Below are 19,510 nucleotides of genomic sequence, written 5' to 3'. Positions count from 1 at the left end.
AGACTTCATCGGCTAAATAGAGTTCAACTCAGTTTGCTGTTATGGGGACAAACAAGATAACAAATACACTGAAGTATAAACAAAATATTACTCAGAGTAACAGCATTCCAGAAGAAAACAGAAAGCTGAAGATACAATAAAGGTCTTTAATTCACAATATGTATAATTATATAATTTATTAAAATCAACATAATTCGTGTACAAAATATTAACATGGCAGTTATAAAGTTTGTTAAGCACTTCAAATACTGAAATGTTAAAACAGTAAAACTACACTAAGCAACTCTTGCATCAAGGGATCTAATCTAGCTCGCTAGTTCAGGCTGAACGTTCACTCTCCGAAGTATTTCTTCAGGCATGCAAAAAACAGGGCTAACAGGTTTAATCTGTTCTTCTCCCAAAAGTGACAATCCAGCAATTCCAAATAGAGTATGAAAAGGAACTACCATATCTCCTGGCCTGTCCGCAAATCCTCCCGTTTCTTCATCTTGACATGCTGAAATGAAACTGCGCAGTTTCTCTCTGTCAATCCAATGAAGCCTTCCAATTATCTTTAGGGAAGCCAACACCCACCAAGAATAGCACACATCTGGTAACTTCTCTGGCCTTCCATTGAGTCCACCTAATGGAAGCTGTCGTTCACAAAGCCACCAACCAAGTAAATCAGAATTTACTCCATGCAACTGACTAGTAATAGCCAGGAATCCTGTGCAACAATAGAGCTGCCCAGCATGGGATTCAGAACCTGACCTGCAACCAAGTCCACCATCAAAGTTCATACATGATAAAACAAATTCGATTGCCTTTTCCACATTAATAGCATCCAGCTTCCCCAATAGAGCCAAAGTTGCCACCGCACAAAAAGAGAATCTTGTATCAATTTCTCCCCAAAAACTCCAGCAAAAGAAGCATCTTCTTTCTGTAGACTCTGAATATATTCTACAACTTTATTTACATCAATAACATTAATACTATCATAGAGAGTAAGAATCTGGACAGCACTAAGAGTGTTCAAAAGATGAGGATCATGTCCAATACTAACACTTATACCACCACACTCGTGTTGACAAGACTGAATAAATGTCAGAATTTCTTTTCTATTCATGCGATGTAGCTGTCCCATGAGATCCATTACAATCAGACCCCAATAGATGCCACTCATTCTCAAATATTCAGATATACAGTATTCGTAATCATCTTTCTTTGAGCCATAGGATGCTATATAATCTGGATGCTTCTGCACTAATAGGGTGTCGGGTGCATCTGACTTGATAATAAGATCCTTCTGTGGTGTGCCCATGTCTGAGAGTGAAAAGAGCTATTTTTCTCTTTCTGATTTACTTCATTCTGTATGACAGTCTCTAGGTCCATCCACCTCACTACAAATAATTCAACTTCATTTCTTTTTATGGCTGAGTAATATTCCATTGTATATATGTGCCACATCTTCTTTATCCATTCATCTGTTGATGGACACTTAGGTTGGTTCCATGTCCTGGCTATTGTAAATAGAGCTGCAATGAACATTGTGGTACATGACTTTTTTGAATTATGGTTTTCTCAGGGTATATGACAGGTAGTGGAATTGCCGGGTCGTATGCTAGTTCTATTTTTAGTTTTTTAAGGAACCTCCATACTGTTCTCCATAGTGGCTGTATCAATTTACATTCCCACCAACCGTGCAAGAGAGCTCCCTTTCCTCCACACCCTTTCCAGCATTTATTGTTTGTAGATTTTTTGATGGTGACCATTCTGACTGGTGTGAGGTGTTACCTCATTGTAGTTTTGATTTTCATTTCTCTAATGATTAGTGATGTTGAGCATCCTTTCATGTGTTTGTTGGCAATCTGTATATCTTCTTTGGAGAAATGTCTATTTAGGTCTTCTGCCCATTTTTGGATTGGGTTGTTTTTTTTTTTGAGATTGAGCTGCATGAGTTGCTTGTAAATTTTGGAGGTTAATCCTTTGTCAGTTGCTTCATTTGTAAATATTTTCTCCTATTCTGAGGGTTGTCTTTTCGTCTCGTTTATGGTTTCCTTTGCTGTGCAAAAGCTTTGAAGTTTCATTAAGTCCCATTTGTTTATTTTTGTTTTTATTTCCATTTCTCTAGGAGGTGGGTCAAAAAGGACCTTGCTGTGATTTATGTCATAGAGTGTCCTGCCTATGGTTTCCTCTAAGAGTTTTATAGTGTCTGGACTTACATGTATGTCTTTAATCCATTTTGAGTTTATTTTTGTGTATGGTGTTAGGGAGTGTTCTAATTTCATTCTTTTACATGTAGCTGTCCAGTTTTCCCAGCACCACTCATTGAAGAGGCTGTCTTTTCTCCATTGTATATTCTTGCCTCCCTTATCAAAAATAAGGTGACCATATGTGCGTGGGTTTATCTCTGGGCTTTCTATCCTGTTCCATTGATCTATATTTCTGTTTTTGTGCCAGTACCATACTGTCTTGATTACTGTAGCTTTGTAGTATAGTCTGAAGTCAGGGAGCCCGATTCCTCCAGCTCTGTTTTTCTTTCTCAAGATTGCTTTGTCTATGTGGGGTCTTTTGTGTTTCCATACAAATTGTGAAATTTTTTGTTCTAGCTGTGTAAAAAATGCCATTGGTAGTTTGATAGGGATTACATTGAATCTGTAGATTGCTTTGGGTAGTAGAGTCATTTTCACAATGTTGATTCTTCCAATCCAAGAACATGGTATATCTCTCCATATGTTTGTGTCATCTTTGATTTCTTTCATCAGTATCTTATAGTTTTCTGCATACAGGTCTTTTGTCTCCTTAGGTAGGTTTATTCCTAGGTATTTTATTCTTTTTGTTGCAATGGTAAATGGGAGTGTTTCCTTAATTTCTCTTTCAGATTTTTCATCATTAGTGTATAGGAATGCAAGGGATTTCTCAGCATTAATTTTGTATCCTGCTACTTTACCAAACTCATTGATTAGCTATAGTAGTTTTCTGGTAGCATCTTTAGGATTCCCTATGTATAGTATCATGTCATCTGCAAACAGTGACAGCTTTATTTCTTCTTTTCCAATTTGGATTCCTTTTATTTCTTTTTCTTCTCTGATTGCTGTGGCTAAAACTTCCAAAACTATGTTGAATAATAGTGGTGAGAGTGGACAACATTGTCTTACTAAATACTTTCTGTTTTTTTTTTTTTTTTTTTGTGGTACGTGGGCCTCTCACTGCTGTGGCCTCTCCCGTGGCGGAGCACAGGCTCCGGACGCACAGGCTCAGCAGCCATGGCTCATGGGCCCAGCCGCTCCACAGCATGTGGGATCTTCCCGGACCGGGGCAGAAACCTGTGTCCCCTGCATCAACAGGCGGACTCTCAACCACTGTGCTACCAGGGAAGCCCCTAAATACATTCTGGATGCATTAACAAATGGGTGAATGCCCAAGAAATTTCCTATTTTCTAGCAGCCATGTTAAAAAAAATGTAAAAACACAAAACAGGTAAAATTAATTTTAATATTACATTTTATTTAATTCACTATTTCCAACATATAATCACTTCAACATATAATCCATATAAAAAATCATGGAGACATTTTATGTTCTCTTTTTCATACTAAGCCTTAGAAAGCAAGTGTGTATTTCATGCTTAAAGCCTACCTCAGTTCAGATGCTAAATTTTCATCAGAAACACTTGACTGGTTTTTAGATTTCATAAAATTTACCATTGAACAGTATTTTCACATGCCCAAGTTGTTTAAAAATTACTTCAAAGTTTTCTAGTAACTGAATTGTCAGTTTTTAAATTTAAATACTAAAATTAAATCAAATTAAAAATTCAGTCCTTGACTCATACTGGGCACATTTTACATACTCAGTAGGCACAGGTGCCAGAGGCTACACTATTGAACAGTGTAGGTCTAGACCATGCAGCTAGGAATTGCCCTTTCCCAAGATTGCCACCTTCCCTTGTCCACTGTCCTATGTTGGGATCTGGAACTTTCCATTCCAACTTCAATATAAAGAAACTTTCCTGCCTAAGCTACTATGTAGAAGTGAGGTAGCCTGGGACTATCGAAGCCCTCCCTCCCCCAATAGCCCGTGAAAATTTCTGTTTAACAATAGCACTGATTGATGCTATTTTCTTTCTTTGCCAAGGATCAGTGGACTACACTTCCAAAAAATATTAAAAACCTTAACTAAGGGAAGCAGAAAGCAGTGAGAATTCCCTGGGTCAGCTCTCTCCCCAGCCTCTAAATTGAGAGCTTCTGAGAATGACATAGAGGGAGAGCTCCACCCCCCCCACCCACCCCACTCCCAGAGCCAGGCCACCTGTCTCCTCCTCCCTCCACTAGGCTCAGTCAGAAAGGAGGATTTATTTCAGCTAAGAAACTGAACACCACAATCAGGGCATTCTTTACACTTTGGCATAAACTCAAGACTTGCAGAAGCCTTGGAGTCTCCTCACCTCCAGGCCATGCCCTCCTAGCCTCTCAAGGCTGGTCCTTCCAGCTTGTGGGAAGAGAAACAGGATCATTTCCAGGGCTCTGCCTCAGGGAGGCCACTGCCTTGCAGTGAACCCAGGGCCATTCTTTTTGGCTGAGATTCTAAAACAGGAATCAGAAGGGAATCGGGTCTTCCCTACTTATATCATGGACTCCTGTGAAGGTCAAAGGAGAATACATATTCCATGTAAAAATACCTTGAAAAATGTAGAGTATTTTGTGCACCTAAAGTAACAATTTTTTAAAATATTATTTTATTTAGTTTTTTTTAATACAGCAGGTACTTATTAGCTATCTATTTTATGCATATTAGTGTATATATGTCAATCCCAGTCTCTCTAAAGTATCATTTTAAAATCATATTGGGGTTTCCCTGGTGGTGCAGTGGTTAAGAGTCCACCTGCCAACGCAGGAGACGTGGGTTTGAGCCCTCGTCCAGGAAGATTCCACATGCTGTGGAGCAACTAAGCCCGTGCACCACAACTCCTGAGCCTGTGTGCCACAACTACTGAAGCCCGTGCACCTGCAGCCCATGCTCTGCAACAAGAGAAGTCACCTCAATGAGAAGCCTGTGCACCGCAATGAAGAGTAGCCCCCGCTCACTGCAACTGGAGAAAAGCCTGTGCACAGCAATGAAGACCCAATGCAGCCAAAATTGGATGAATAAATAAATAAATTAATTAATAATAATAATAAAAATATCATGTTGGCTGCAAGTCTTCCCACATACGCCCAGGAAAGACTTAAAAGCTAAGCCCAACAGGTTTTCTCAGTTCTCGTTGGGGATATAAATTGGAAAAAAAAACTTGTTGGAGGGAAATTTGTCGGTATCTACCAAAATGTTAAATGTCCATACCCTGGGAACCATAAATCCCACATTTGCAGGTAACCAGAGAAATACTCTGTTGAAAAATATGTATATACAGGGGTTTTACTGCAGCGTAGTTTGTAATAGCAAAAATTAAAACCTGCCTCAATTTCTAACTGTAAAAGAGTTAATAAAGAAATCTATGGAATGACAGAGACCTGTGTGTTCCGTGCAAATGAGGCCATAACATTTTGATGGTTTATAAAAGAAGATTACAGATAGAATGAATAAATACGTTATTCATAAAAACTAAAACTGTGGACAACATCAGTAAATAACCTCTTAGGAGATGGACCTAGTTAGACCTTTCACTTTTTACGTTTTGTTTCTATATTGTTTAAATTTTACTTTGAGCGTATGCCATGTTTTGATAAGCAAAAGAAGTAAAGATGTTTCCATCGTTAAAACAATGAAAGAGAAAAAATTAGGCCAAAAATGTGCTAGCCAGTGGGGATTCAAAATGATTTTAAAATATGGTCCGTTCCTTGAGGTAGTCACAAATTAGCCAGGAATATTTAAAGAAAAGAACACTTCTGACCTTCCAAAATCATTATCTCGGCTTTCCAAATCACTTTGTAAATTTTATTTTTAAATGATTACATGAGACCTTCCTTCCACAAGTTTTTAAGCTTTTGATGTTTCAAGATATACTTTACTTCAGTTTTTCCTTTGTTATTCATTCAGGAAATATTTATCATACACCTCACAGCCAGCTACAGCCAAGGCACTGTACTGTGTACCATGGTAGAACGAAAGGATTTCATCTTCTGATGTTGGGGAGTTTGCAGTCTGATGGGAAACACAGAGAGTTATGTAAAGAATAATAATGCAAGTCAGAAAAGGATAAGTACCCAAAGAGATGAACCAGATTAAGAATTCCAGGGCCTCAGAGAGCATGTCCCGGGGACGGTAACAGGCAGGAGGATGGCCAAGGCTTTGTGAAAGGGGGTGGGAAGGAGTGGTAGGATTTGCAAAAGCCAACAGCACTTTCCAGATTTAGAGCTGAACTGAGAAATGTATAGTAGTTACAGCAAGTGCTGAAGCTTACTGTTGTTTTCGTTTCCAGTGACTAAACCCGACCCTCCTGCACACACCCACTCCTCTGTGTCATTAACCAAAACCGGAGCGCAGGGACTGGGTGCCACTGGTGGTCTACACTCCCCCGCCCCCAGGAGCATGACCCAGGGGTGGGCTGGGGGAGCCGTGGCTGAGTTTTGGCAGTGCTGTTTCAGTGTTACCACCCCTCGTACCATAAAAGCAGCTCTTGGAGAGACTTTTCTGGTAATTGGAAGCCCCTCAGCAAACCTGATCTCTGACCTGAGTCAAAAGTCACATGTGTGTGAAACCCACACTCCACCTCCTGCACATCTGAAAAGAGCTCAAGTTCACCGGGGCCCTGACACCAGCAGCATGAGTGGAACCAGGCCCTTGCGCAAACGTCTCTCTGTGAAACAGTCTCTAACAATTTCCTTCTAAATCCTTATTTCAACATTCTAGAATGTCCCTCAGTAAAGATGCTTATTGTCTCCTTTTTAATTTGTTCTCACCGTGGTTTAAGGAAAGCTTGCATGAAGGTCACCCCTTCCTCTCCCTATAACCGAGGGGAGCTGAGACATGCGGCTGGTGGCTGTGAAGGAATAAAACACTCTAGCAAACACCTGGGAGCCACTGAGACTGTCAGCACAGATGTTCCAGGGCACAGTTGCCAGGATGGTTCCCTTGCATCCTGTTCTGTAGACATTTGTTAAGCGGTGAACATGTCCCAGGCACAGGGGATGTAAAGATGATTGACCTGGTCCTTAACCTCCAGGCAGCTGTGGGCTGGTGACAGAGACATGGTTCATCAGATTAACAGCTGCCATTATCTGGGGCTTCCTCTGGGTCAGATGCTGTTCCAGGGTGGACTCACTCCTACTCTACAACCCTGCAAAGTAGGTTTTGTTAGATTCTTTCCACCAATGAAGCAGCAGAGGGCTCGCGGGGCCCAGGGGAGGTGAGCAGAGCACGGGAGCGCGAGGTAGAGGCTGGGGGAGAAGGGGTCTGTCCCACAGACAGCTGAGGGGCACCCAAGGCCTGCAGTGAACAGCAGGAGAGCACACAGAGCCTGGGGATTCTGATAAAGCAGACAGGACTGTATGAGGCAGGTGGACAGGTGCGCAAGCAGCCCTGAGACCAGCGAGGTCTACAGGGACAGAGTCCCAAATCCAGGAGGCTGGGGAGAAACGGCCACTCTCGTGACCAGGAAACATGCAAGGGCCCTGCCTCCAGAGCAGAAGTGCCTTGAGCTCTGTCTTCTTTTCATCCAAGAATTTTCTTCCCCTCGGTAGCCTGCTTGCCTCACGCACTGTGTGTTTGCCACAGACCAGATTCTCCAGTGGGAGGGAGTGGACCCTTGGGCTGGTCGGCTGTGCCCTGGTCCCAGAGGTTTATTTACCTTTTCCCCATCTCCCAAAAGCTCTGCCGGTAGTGGTCAAACTCGACCTGTGACACTGGGCAAGACACACTTCCTGTAGAGGCTTGTTGACTCATTTGTATAATGTTCAGGGTTGGACTCAATGATTTCCAGGGTCCCTCCCTGCTCTCAACATCCACAGGCCTCAGTCAGCATTTTGAGAAGCAGGATGCATTCTCACACACCTTCACCGCTATTTGATGAGCTATTTTATTGCAATAATCAAACCTTACGCATGAAAAGAGGTATCCTAAGTCCTAAGCATCTTGTTACACATGGGGGAGAAAAGGTATCCTAAGCCCTAGTGTACTGACAGAATATGGAAATGTAAGTTTTGAAGATTTTCAAAGTAGCTGGTGGGACTTTCCTGGTGGTCCAGTGGTTAAGACTCCACGCTCCCAATGCAGGGGGCCCGGGGTTCAATCCCTGGTCAGGGAACTAGATCCCGAACGCCGCAACGAAGATCCCACGTGCTGCAACTAAGACCTGGTGCAGCCAAATAAATAAATTAAAAAATATTAAAAAAAAAAAAAGTAACTGGTGTCAGAGAATGCAGGTTTTAATCTAGGTCCTATCACCTATTGGCTACTGAACTTTAGACTGCCCGAAGCCCAGTTTCTACATCTTTCAGTTCTAGGAAAGCATCTTACTGTGTAGAGCTGTTGCAAAGATGAGATAAGATGATGGATAGAGAAGAGTTTTTGGAGAGATAAGAAACTAGACGAGTGTGCGTTAGGAATGGAATTGCCGGCATTACATTCTTGATGGCCCGTGATAGGGCTGGCGCTCAAACAACAAGAGGAAATGCACTATGGGTGAACACAGGCAATTACGGATCAGGACCTGGTCAAGCGGGGGAAAGCTTGCTGACAACATGAGAATTGGGAAAAGGCGATTGGATTTCAGCTGAGGAGAAGGGTGGAAGCACTGGTGAGCGTACGGAGAATTTTAGAGGAGAGATAGGAATTCATGAAGCAGGTTCTTCTTTATGTAAACATATCTCCTGCTACGGGAAACCAAGCGCGGGGGTCAGAGGGTGCTGGAGTTCGCGGCGCTTCTCAGATTGCTCTCCTTGGGATCATATGAGCACCCCAATCACAGCGTTTGAGGATGAGGAAACAGACCAGGGGAGATGAGGTGACTTACCCGGGGTCACAGGAGTGGGAGCACACTCAAGGGACCCAGGAAAGGAAACATGGAAGAGTAAGGGGGGCAGTCAGCACTTGAGCCGGCATCTGGGGTTAGACAGAGGGCAGATCTCACCTCATTCCAAGGGGTTGTCCAGGATCCCACCAGGAAAGGATTCTGACATCACGTATTAGAGTTAGGAGGCGACCTCCTCTGGTGTAAGAAGCAGGCTAGAACCAACAGGACACAGGTATATGCCTTAAGCTCTAGCAAACTAGGTTCCCTGACGAAAATGTAAGTTTATACATTACCCACCTCTGTACAGTATCAGTAGAGTCCTCACATCACGGTGAAGTAATTTTGCACGGTATGTGGCTTCCCTGGGCACAGGATGTGCAAATGAACCACTGACAACTGGTTTGTTGTGGTCATGGTCATCCCCATTAAAATGGTGGAAATTGGGACTTCCCTGGTGGCGCAGCGGCTAAGACCCCGTGCGCCCAATGCAGGGGGCCGGAGTTTGATCCCTGGCCAGGGAACTAGATCCCACATGCGTGCTGCAACTAAGAGTTCACATGCCCCAACTAAGGAGCCCACATGCAGCAACTAAGACCCGGCACAACAAAATAAATATTTTTTAAAATTATGAAAAAAAAAATAAAGGAGCTTAAATACTAATTGAGAGGGGAAAAACGGTAGAAATGACGATTGTGTTATAACTATTATGTACTCAGGGCCTTCGATGTGTCCTGTGCTGCACTATTATCTATATAACCCCCAGTCTGCACAGGGACCCGTTGACATAGATATTTGCAGACGAGGAAACTGATGCTCAGAAAAGTTAGGTAATTTGCCTGAGGTCACACAGCTGCTAAGTGGCAGAGCCCAGGTTTAAACCCAGTCATGCTTGGTTCCAAAGTCCAGCCACTGTTCCTCCCACCAGTGCATGATGCTCTAGGTCACAGTGATGGCCGAGCAGCAAATGCAAGGGCCAAAACTCTGGGTGGTCCTTGTATCAAAATCATTAAACCGATCAAATGTTTCAACTTAAATCAGCAATGAACATCATCATTTCCTGGACGGGGAGTTTGGGATTAGCAGATGCAAACATATATATGGGATTAGCAGATGCAAAAAAAAAATATATATATATATATATACATGGATAAACAACAAGGTCCTACTGTAGAGCACAGGGAACTATATTCAATTTCCTGTGATAAACCATAATGGAAAAGAATATGAAAAAGAATATGTATAAATGAATCACTCTGCTGTACAGCAGAAATTAACACAACATTGTAAATCAACTAGACTTCAATAAAATAAATTTTTTAATAATCATCATTTCCACACTGTATGTAACTACCGTTCTGTTTCTTTCAGGACATTACTTCCTAAGTTTGGTGTCGAGAGCAAGTGCAAAGGTAGCAAGTAGTCCATTAACATAGGACCTCGACGTAGATGAGGACCCATTTTGAGGGGTACTGTTCATTGGACAGGAAAATATTTATCCTCAGATAACATTAGCCGAGTAATTCAACAGACACTTTTTGAGCATCAGCAATTCCTAAATCCCATGTACACTTCCTGGGAAGGAGTGGTTTCTTCATAAGACCTATAGGTGACACTTAAGAAGACAACACCATTATATTTGACTAATGTCTATGAAGTGTCTTGGGACTCTTTTTAGAGATCATCTGTATTAGCTGACTCAATAATTTCATCCAGCTGGGCCATGGAAGAGGACTGATGAAAAGATGCCCTATTTTCATAACATGATTTAGAAGTCTAGAAGAAAAATAAACAAAGAATTAAATTCAAAGCGATAAGTTTGGAGACAAGAATAAGTGTCTTAGGCAAGATGAAGGGAAGTGTCCCCACGTTGCTACTGTGCGGATGGCCAGAGGCACTGCCCGCATCCCTGCCTGCTCCAAGGCCACTCTTTTTATCCTTTCACAAATGTCAGGGACCTGGAAAGAGAGGGGCAGCAAGTCAAGCTGGAAACATTGTTGTGAGGGTAGTACTGGGTCTTAGGGGTCCCTGACGTTATTTCAGGAAACTCCCCCTTTTAAAATATCCATCAATAAAAATAATTACATTTATTAAATATCTACTAAGAGCTAGCCCCTACAGCAAAGTCCTCAGATGCTATTTCCCTTTTTTACCCACTACCTTGTGAAGTAGGTTTTGATATCTGATTTTTGGACATGAAGAAAACAAATTCAGTGAGGCTAACTTGACCAAGTTTGCATATCCAGGATTTTCACCCTTGCTTTTCCAAATCTAGGACCCAAGCATTTCCCTCCATTTCATGCAAACTTCCTCTCTTTAAGCCAACCAACATTTACTGAAAGTTCTCTCTGAGTAGTCGCAAACTGTTGTGGAATTCAAGAAAGCAAAAAACATACTTCGGGACAGCAGGGAGCTTAAAATCTAGAAGAGCAGATTTTAAGATTATAAGACAATACCTAACACTATTAGAGGCAATAAAGAGAATTAAATGAATGAATGATATTGGCCTATAATTTTCTTTTTTTTGTAGTATCTTTGTCTGGTTTTGGTATCAGGGTGATGGTGGCTTCATAAAATGAGTTTGGGAGTATTCCTTCCTCTGCAATTTTTTGGAATAATTTCAGAAGGATGCGACCGACAAGGGATTAGCATGTAAAATTTACAAACAGCTCATGTGACTCAATATCAAAAAAACAAACAACCCAACCCCAAAATGGGCAGAAGACCTAAATAGACATTTCTCCAAGGAAGACATACAGATGGCCAAGAGGCACATGAAAAAATGCTCAACATTGCTAATTATTAGAGAAATGCAAATCAAAACTACAATGAGATATCACCTCACACCAGTCAGAATGGCCATCATCAAAAAATCTACAAACAGTAAGTGCTGGAGAGGGTGTGGAGAAAAGGGAACCCTCTTGCACTGTTGGTGGGAATGTAAATTGGTGCAGCCACTATGGAGAACAGTATGGAGGTTCCTTAAAAAACTTAAAACAGAGCTACCATATGACCCAGCAATCCCACTACTGGGCAAATATCGGGAGAAAAACATGGTTTGAAAGGATACATGCACCCCAATGTTCATTGTAGCACTGTTTACAATAGCCAAGATGTGTAAGCAACCTAAGCACCCATCGACAAATGAATGGATAAAGATGTAGTCGACACACACAATGGAATATTACTCAGCCATAAAAAAGAATGAAATGATGCCATTTGCAGCAACATGGATGGACCTAGAGATGATCACATTAAGTTAAGTAAGTCAGACAGAGAAAGACAAATCTCATGTGATATTGCTTATATGCGGAATCTAAAAAAAATGATACAAATGAACTTATTTACAAAACTGAAACAGACTCACAAACTTAGAGAACAAACTTATGGTTACCAGGGGGGAAGGGTGGGGGTCAGGGATAAATTAGGAGTTTGGGATTGACATGTACACACTGCTATGTTTAAAATGGATAACAAACAAGGACCTACTGTATGGCACAGGGAACTCTGCTCAATATTCTGGAGTAACATAAATGGGAAAAGAATTTGAGAAGGAATAGATACGTGTATATGTAGAACTGAATCACTTTGCTGTACACCTGAAACTAACAGAACATTGTTAATCCACTATGCTCGAATACAAAATATAAATTTAAATAAGTAAGTGCATGAAAAGGGGGGCTGGCAGCTTACAGATGGGGAGTGTCATCCCACACAGAGGGGGAGTTGGGCAGGTCCTGGAATTGGTCTTTGAGGAACAAGTAGAAATTAGATAGGAACAGGAACAGAGGCAGGCTTTATGTTCTAGCAGGAAATACCTCCACAGTAAGCTTCCCTGCTTCAGAGGAAGCAAGGGCTAAAATCTTGGTACTTTTGAGTTTTTGCTCATAGCATGAGCATTCTGAAGATATTTTTGAAACTCTTGCTAATTTTCTTTTTTTCAGTTAAAAAGACTATGGAGGGGGCTTCCCTGGTGGCGCAGTGGTTGAGAGTCCGCCTGCCGATGCAGGGGACGTGGGTTCGTGTCCCGGTCCGGGAAGATCCCACATGCCGTGGAGTGGCTGGGCCTGTGAGCCATGGCCGCTGAGCCTGCGCGTCCGGAGCCTGTGCTCCGCAACGGGAGAGGCCACAACAGTGAGAGGCCCGCGTACTGCAAACAAACAAAAACAAACAAAAAAAGACTATGGAGGATAAAATTCACATAGAGCGAAATGCATAGATCTTAAGTATAAATAAATTCTATGATTTTGATAAAAGTACATACACTTGCGTAATCACCACTCCAATAAAATTTAGAACACGTTTGTTACCCTAGAAAGTTCCTTCCTACCCCTTCTCAGCCAATCCCCACTACCTCATCACCACCCACAACAGGCAACCATTGTTCTGATTTCTTTTTTTTTTTTTTTTTTTTTTGTGGTACGCGGGCCTCTCACTGTTGTGGCCTCTCCCGTTGCGGAGCACAGGCTCCGGACGCGCAGGCTCAGCGGCCATGGCTCACGGGCGCACCCGCTCCGCGGCATGTGGGATCTTCCCAGACCGGGGCACGAACCCGTGTCCTCTGCATTGACAGGCTGACGCTCAACCACTGCGCCACCAGGGAAGCCCGGTCCTGATTTCTGTATCCATAGATTAGAACTTAAATGAAAAGAGTCACTAGTCTGCGTTATTTTGTGTCTGGCTTCTTTTGTGCTGCACAGTGCTTTTGCGGTTAGCTCACGTTGTTGCGTGTATTAGTTCATTTCCTTTTATTTCTGAGTAGTGTTCCATTGTATGGATGCTTTCTTTATTCGTTGTTCTTCTGTTGATGGACATTTGTGTCGTTTCCAGTTTGGGCTACTGTGAATGATGTTGCTATGAACATGGTTTCCCCTAGTATCATTTTAAAATCCATGTTCTAGACTCTTTTTCCCTCCTTTGTTTATTTTCCGAGAATTCAGGTGACGTCCTGCGTAGACACCAAAAGATCTGGAGCTGAAGCCCCTTTCCTGTTAAGAGTAATTACACCCATGAAAGCCTTTATGTCCAGACCTATCCATACAAAATAAGAAAAATCAATAATTTATATGTACTTTATTGTTTTTGTAATGAGTTTTGATGAACTTGGAGGAAATTATTTGCAAGTTTTGGAAGAGTAGATCAGAGTCCTTTATAGGGACATTCAAAACTAGAAGACGAAGATTCTACGCCTTCAAAATTCTAGGGGAAATTATTTCAAAACCAAAATTCTACCAAACGCCAGTTGAGGGTGAGGGTAGAAGGAAATTTCTGAAACTTAACCTCACCTGTCACCTCCCATGTGTTTTCTTAAGGAATGCTGTGCTATGCCAAAATGAGGGAGCGATCCAAGCTGAGGATCCAGGAATAGGTACCCTGACCCAGCTGAGAGGGAGGGGCGGCCCCATACTGGCAGTGGGGATGCCCTGCTTGCTGTGGCCATGCAGCAGCAGGCCGGCAGGCCACCAGTGTCAGTAGGAACAGGAGGACAGAGGGTTGCAGAAGGGCTGGCCTCAAGGGAAAAAATGAAATTGGTAAATGACCTACTGTATTTGAACATATTGAGAGGCAATGTACGTATTGGGAGATTTATAAGAATTGAGATAAATTAGTCATTGGCACAGCGAAATCTAAAGAGAAAAATTAAGACTATTATTCTCTTAAGAAAGCAAAAGCCAAAAAAAAAAAGTCGGACAAGAAAGAAAATGTAGTTAATTTTAGTTAATTATAGAACACCACATGGCTAATCTTTGAGTAATATTTCCATAGCCGTAGTAATATAAATACAAGATACTGATTTCTACTTAGTAGAATATATTTATTGTTATTGGGAGGGAAAGTATAATGTATGAGACCTAATTCTTTTCTTCCACAGAAGGGAGACAAAGGATAGTATCAAAGCAGAAAAAAATCAAGAAATAGCAGCATAAGCAAGTTATTTTCAACATATGGAGGCAAAAGTCAAAATAAACAACTAAACTAGTTGGAACTAGGAACCTCTTGAAATGAGAATCAAGGGTGGGCAGGCTGGTACGTGGGCTGCTGCTTTTGTTGCAAGCTTATACAGCGATTTCACTTTCTGGGACTTCCCTTGACGGTCCAGTGGTTAAGACTCTACGCTTCCAATGCAGGGGACACAGGTTCGATCCCTGGTCAGAGAACTAAGATCCCACGTGCTGTGCAGCGCAGCGAAAAAAAGAAAAAAAAAAGATTTCACTTTCTAATGTATGTGTATAACTTTAAAAATTAGAATTTTCTAAAGAAAAGGTAAAAGATAGGTTTCCAGGCATCTTTAAGTGTCTAGAGACATGAGCACATTAAATGATGCAGGATATGACACCTTTCAAAACCCCTGTCCTGCAGGACTCAGCCACCCCCAAGTTCTCAGGGTGACGTCCCAGCCTATTCAGACCCTCCTCTGGTTCCTCCTTCCAAGCTGGTCTTTAGGTCACTAAAGACGGATGGATTTGTCTTTGGAGGTTTATACCCAGTGACCAGGATGCATGCTCTAGCGACAGTCCTCTGTTTATTTTTAGCATGAGAAAGAAATGCATAGGTTGCCGGCGAATGAACTAAATGTTATATTTAGCTGGGAAGATAACATATCCCTAATGTCTGGATTTATCAAAACAAATTCCAGATGGCAGGCAAGCCATAGAGAGGGGCCATCTGCTAAGTTACAGCAGGGCTCATTTTTTTTAAAGGTGATAAGTAGTAAATGTCAAAACTTCTGGTGGTGAAAATATATCTATCTATTGCTACTACTAGAGTAGCCATCCTGAGCCATACACCCTATATGTGCTAATTTAAATATCTGTCACATTATGCTCTGTCAAATAACTGAATGATGAATTATGTTTTTTAAAAAAACAAAAAACACAGTGGGAACTTCCCTGGTGGCCCAGTGGTTAAGAATCCACCTGCCAACGCAGGGTACCCGGGTTCTAACCCTGGCCCGGGAAGATCCCACATGCCGAGGAGCAACTAAGCCTGTGCGTCACAACTACTGAGCCTGCGAGCCACAACTGAGCCCACATGCCCACATGCCACAACTACTGAAGCCCGCACGCCTAGAGGCCGTGCTCCGCAACAAGAGAAGTCACCACAATGAGAAGCCGCGCACCGCAACGAAGAGTAGCCCCCGCTCGCCGCAACTAGAGGAAGCCCGCGCGCAGCAACGAAGACCCAACGTAGCCAAAAATACATAAAAAAACCCAAAACCACACAGTGAATATAGTAAGGTCTTAATGTATACCTGCTAAACATATATTGTATGGCGACAGCCATCACCATTTCACAGGCTACAATTACACCAATTGAGAGTAGAAACCAGTAAAAACCAAAATTTCTTCCAAAATGATTTAAGATGTTGCTGCCATTTTTGATGTAGTGGAGCAGTGCTATTTTTAGTGCATTTTCTGTTTGACAGGATGTTTCTTGCACATGTTTTCTGCTCTCCCCACTCCCACTGCTCCCTCTGAAACTGATCATTATGTGCCTGTGTTTATTCACCCCCTCACCCCCAGCCCCTGGCCCTGCTTGCCCACAACTGCCAGCTTAATCTTCTTTAAACATCGCTCTGTTTATACAACTTCCCAGCTCGAAAAAGTCAATACCTCTCCAACACCCCGAAGGTAATGTGCAGGCTTCTACTCACTGACACCCCACTTTCCCACCCTGCGCCTCATGTAAATCCCCCATCTCCCCAGGCTGCGGCCAGGCTCTCCTCCCCAAGAACTGGATGGAGCTCTGTCTCCAACCTCAGGGCGTTTGGCAGGGACCCTGATTCTCCCTGATGGGCCCAGCAGCCTTCTCTCCAAGGAGTTTGGATGTTGGTCCCTCTACCATGAGCTGAATCCAACACGCCATACCTAGCATGAAGTCAAGAATTCCTCCAACACAGAGGCTTCTGTGGCTGAGGCCACCTCCAGGTCAGCTTCCGAGGGTGATGTCAATATCCCAGATTTAATGTGATGGAAAATGTTGGTCACCCCCACTGGTAGTCTCAGTAATGGCCTCCCAAAGATGTCTACGTCCTACTTCCTGGAACCTGTGGATATGTTACCTTACACAGAAAAAGAGCCTTTGCTGGTGTGATTCAATTAAGGATCTTAGGACGAGGAGATGATCCTGGGTTATCTCAGGTGGACCCAATGTAATCACATGGGTCTTTATAAGAGGGAGTCAGGAGGGTCAGAGTCAGAGAAGGTGGTGTGATGACAGAGGCACAGGTCAGAGAGAAAGAGAGATTTTGAAGATGTGAAACTGTTGGCTTTGATGATGGAAGGAAGGGGCCACAAACCAAGGAATGGAGGAACCTCTCGAAGTTGGAAAAGGCAAGGAATTGATTCTCCTCTAGATTCTCTGGAAGGAGCCACTCCTGCCTACGCCTTAACTTTAGCCTAATAAGACTGACTTGGACTCCTGACTTCCAGAACTGTAAGGTAATAACTCTGTGTTGTTTTAGGCCACTAAATTTGTGGTCATTTGTTTTGGCATCAATAGGAAACTCACACAGCCTCCGCTGGCTCTCCTTGTTCCAGCCCTAATAATCCTGGCCCGTGCTCATCTCTCTGCGGGCCCTTAGTGAGGTCCCAGCAGGCTTAGGCTGAGATTGGTTAAAAGCTGCCTGGGCGCTTCCCTGCTGGTCCAGTGGTTAAGACTCTGCCCTTCCACTGCAGGGGGCACAGGTTTGATCCCTGGTCCTTGGTCGGGGAACTAAGATCCCACCTGCTGCACAGCCAAAAAAACCCCAAAAACCAAAAAAATCTGCCTGGTCCAGATACAGTAACCGCTAGTCTCATGTGGCTTTTTATATTTAAATTTCACTTAATTAAAATAAAATAAGACATTCAGTTCCTCAGTTATACTAGCTACATTTTAAAGTGTTCAATAATAGCATGTGGCTAGAGGCTACTGGATAGTGAAGACACAGAATAATTACTTCACCACAGCAAGTTCTATGGGACAATGCTGGTTACAATGGTGCCCTGTGCGCCACTAGTTTTTCATAAGCCACGGAACCCTTTAACCAATCTGGTTTTATCTTTCTCCCAGTGGGCTATGGGGTAAACGGGGTAAGTTTCCTGGGGGACATTCCAGGCTGGGGAAACAGGTCTTAGAAGTGGCTGAAGGGAGCACACCCGGGTGAGTGCACCTCCTGAAATGCTCAAGCCCACCCACCTACCCCCCACTGCTGGGGGGGTGGAGTCTTGAATAAAGCTGAGGAGGTCCCTCCAGGGCATCTCCTAGTGCTGGGTCTTGGCCAGGGGCCTGCCACCTGCCTCCAGGGACCCCATCTGGTTTTTTGAATTGCTTAGGAAATCTGTCCTCATTGTTAAGATGATGAAAACATTCATCACTATTTCCTTCTAATAAGCTCAGAAGTTTTTACTTTAAAACTTTTTTTAATTCATCTGAAATTTATTTTTGTGCATGATATCAGATAGTGATCTCTAAGTTATTTTCCCCCTTGGATAGCAAATACCTTATCATTCTTTCCCCACAATTTGAAATGCCACTTTGGTGGTGTGATAAATTCCCACGGATAAACAGATGTTTTTCTACTTATCTGCCCCTGCGTGACTAGCATCCCACTTTACCTGCAAGAGCTTTGCAGTTTATTTTGTCGCCTAACAGGGCAATTCCCTCTCATTGTCCTTGTCCTTCAATATTTTAGTTGTTCTTGTCGTTTCCTCTTCCTGATGCACTTCAGAGTCAGTTTGCCAAGTTTCACCTAAATATCACCTAAAATTTTAGCATCATTTTGGATTTAGACTCATGAGCTCATTGACATCTTAAAAGCATGGAGCCTCTCAATTTAAGAACAAGATTTGCTGTTCATTTATTTAGGTGTTTCTTTTGGTACTTCTTGAAGGTTTTGTATGTGTCTTCATTTCACTGGAAGTCAACTTACAATGCAATAATAAGGGGTTGTTGCTAATGTGAAAGGGTTTTCTCCCCCATGGGTTTTTTAATTGCTTATTATTAGTATGTAGGAACTGCTGATTTTTGTGTATGGCTCACTTACTGAACCCTTTTTCAATTTTCATAGTGTTTTTGTTGATTCTCTGGGATTTTCTAGATAGATTATCATCCCATCTACAAACCAAGGCAGTTTTCCAACTTTTGTCCCTGCGATCTTTATCTCTCACTTCTTTTTCTTGACTTGACTGATAGGAATATCCAGTGCGCTGTTGAATAGGAATGGTAACAGTTAGAGTTCCTGTATCTTCCTGGCTTTCTAATTGGAATGTTTCTATTATCTCACCACTAAATGTAATGTTGATTGAAGAAAATTTCTTTCTTTTTCTAATTTGCTCAGAAAGAGATGTTGAAATTGAACCAGGAGAAAAGGGAACCCTCTTACACTGTTGGTGGGAATGTAAATTGATACAGCCACTAAGAAGAACAGTATGGAGGTTCCTTAAAAAACTAAAAATAGAACTACCATATAACCCAGCAATACTACTACTGGGCATATACCTGGAGATACATGCACCCCAGTGTTCACTGCGGCACTATTTACAATAGCCAGGACATGGAAGCAACCTAAATGTCCATCTACAGTGAAATGGTTAAAGAAGA

At 42.5% G+C, this 19,510-nt stretch overlaps 1 pseudogene; it reads right to left on the bottom strand.

Annotated features, from left to right (window-relative positions):
- Nucleotides 1-241: 241 nt before the first annotated feature.
- Nucleotides 242-1,300, bottom strand: LOC132531337 (geranylgeranyl transferase type-2 subunit beta-like; annotated as a pseudogene).
- Between the last annotated feature and the right edge of the window lie 18,210 nt (nucleotides 1,301-19,510).

The sequence above is a fragment of the Lagenorhynchus albirostris genome, chromosome 13, assembly GCF_949774975.1.
Source record: "Lagenorhynchus albirostris chromosome 13, mLagAlb1.1, whole genome shotgun sequence".
Classification (NCBI taxonomy): Eukaryota; Metazoa; Chordata; class Mammalia; order Artiodactyla; family Delphinidae; genus Lagenorhynchus; species Lagenorhynchus albirostris.
Note: the sequence above shows the minus strand (reverse complement) of the source record. Positions and strands in the feature narration are given on the sequence as shown.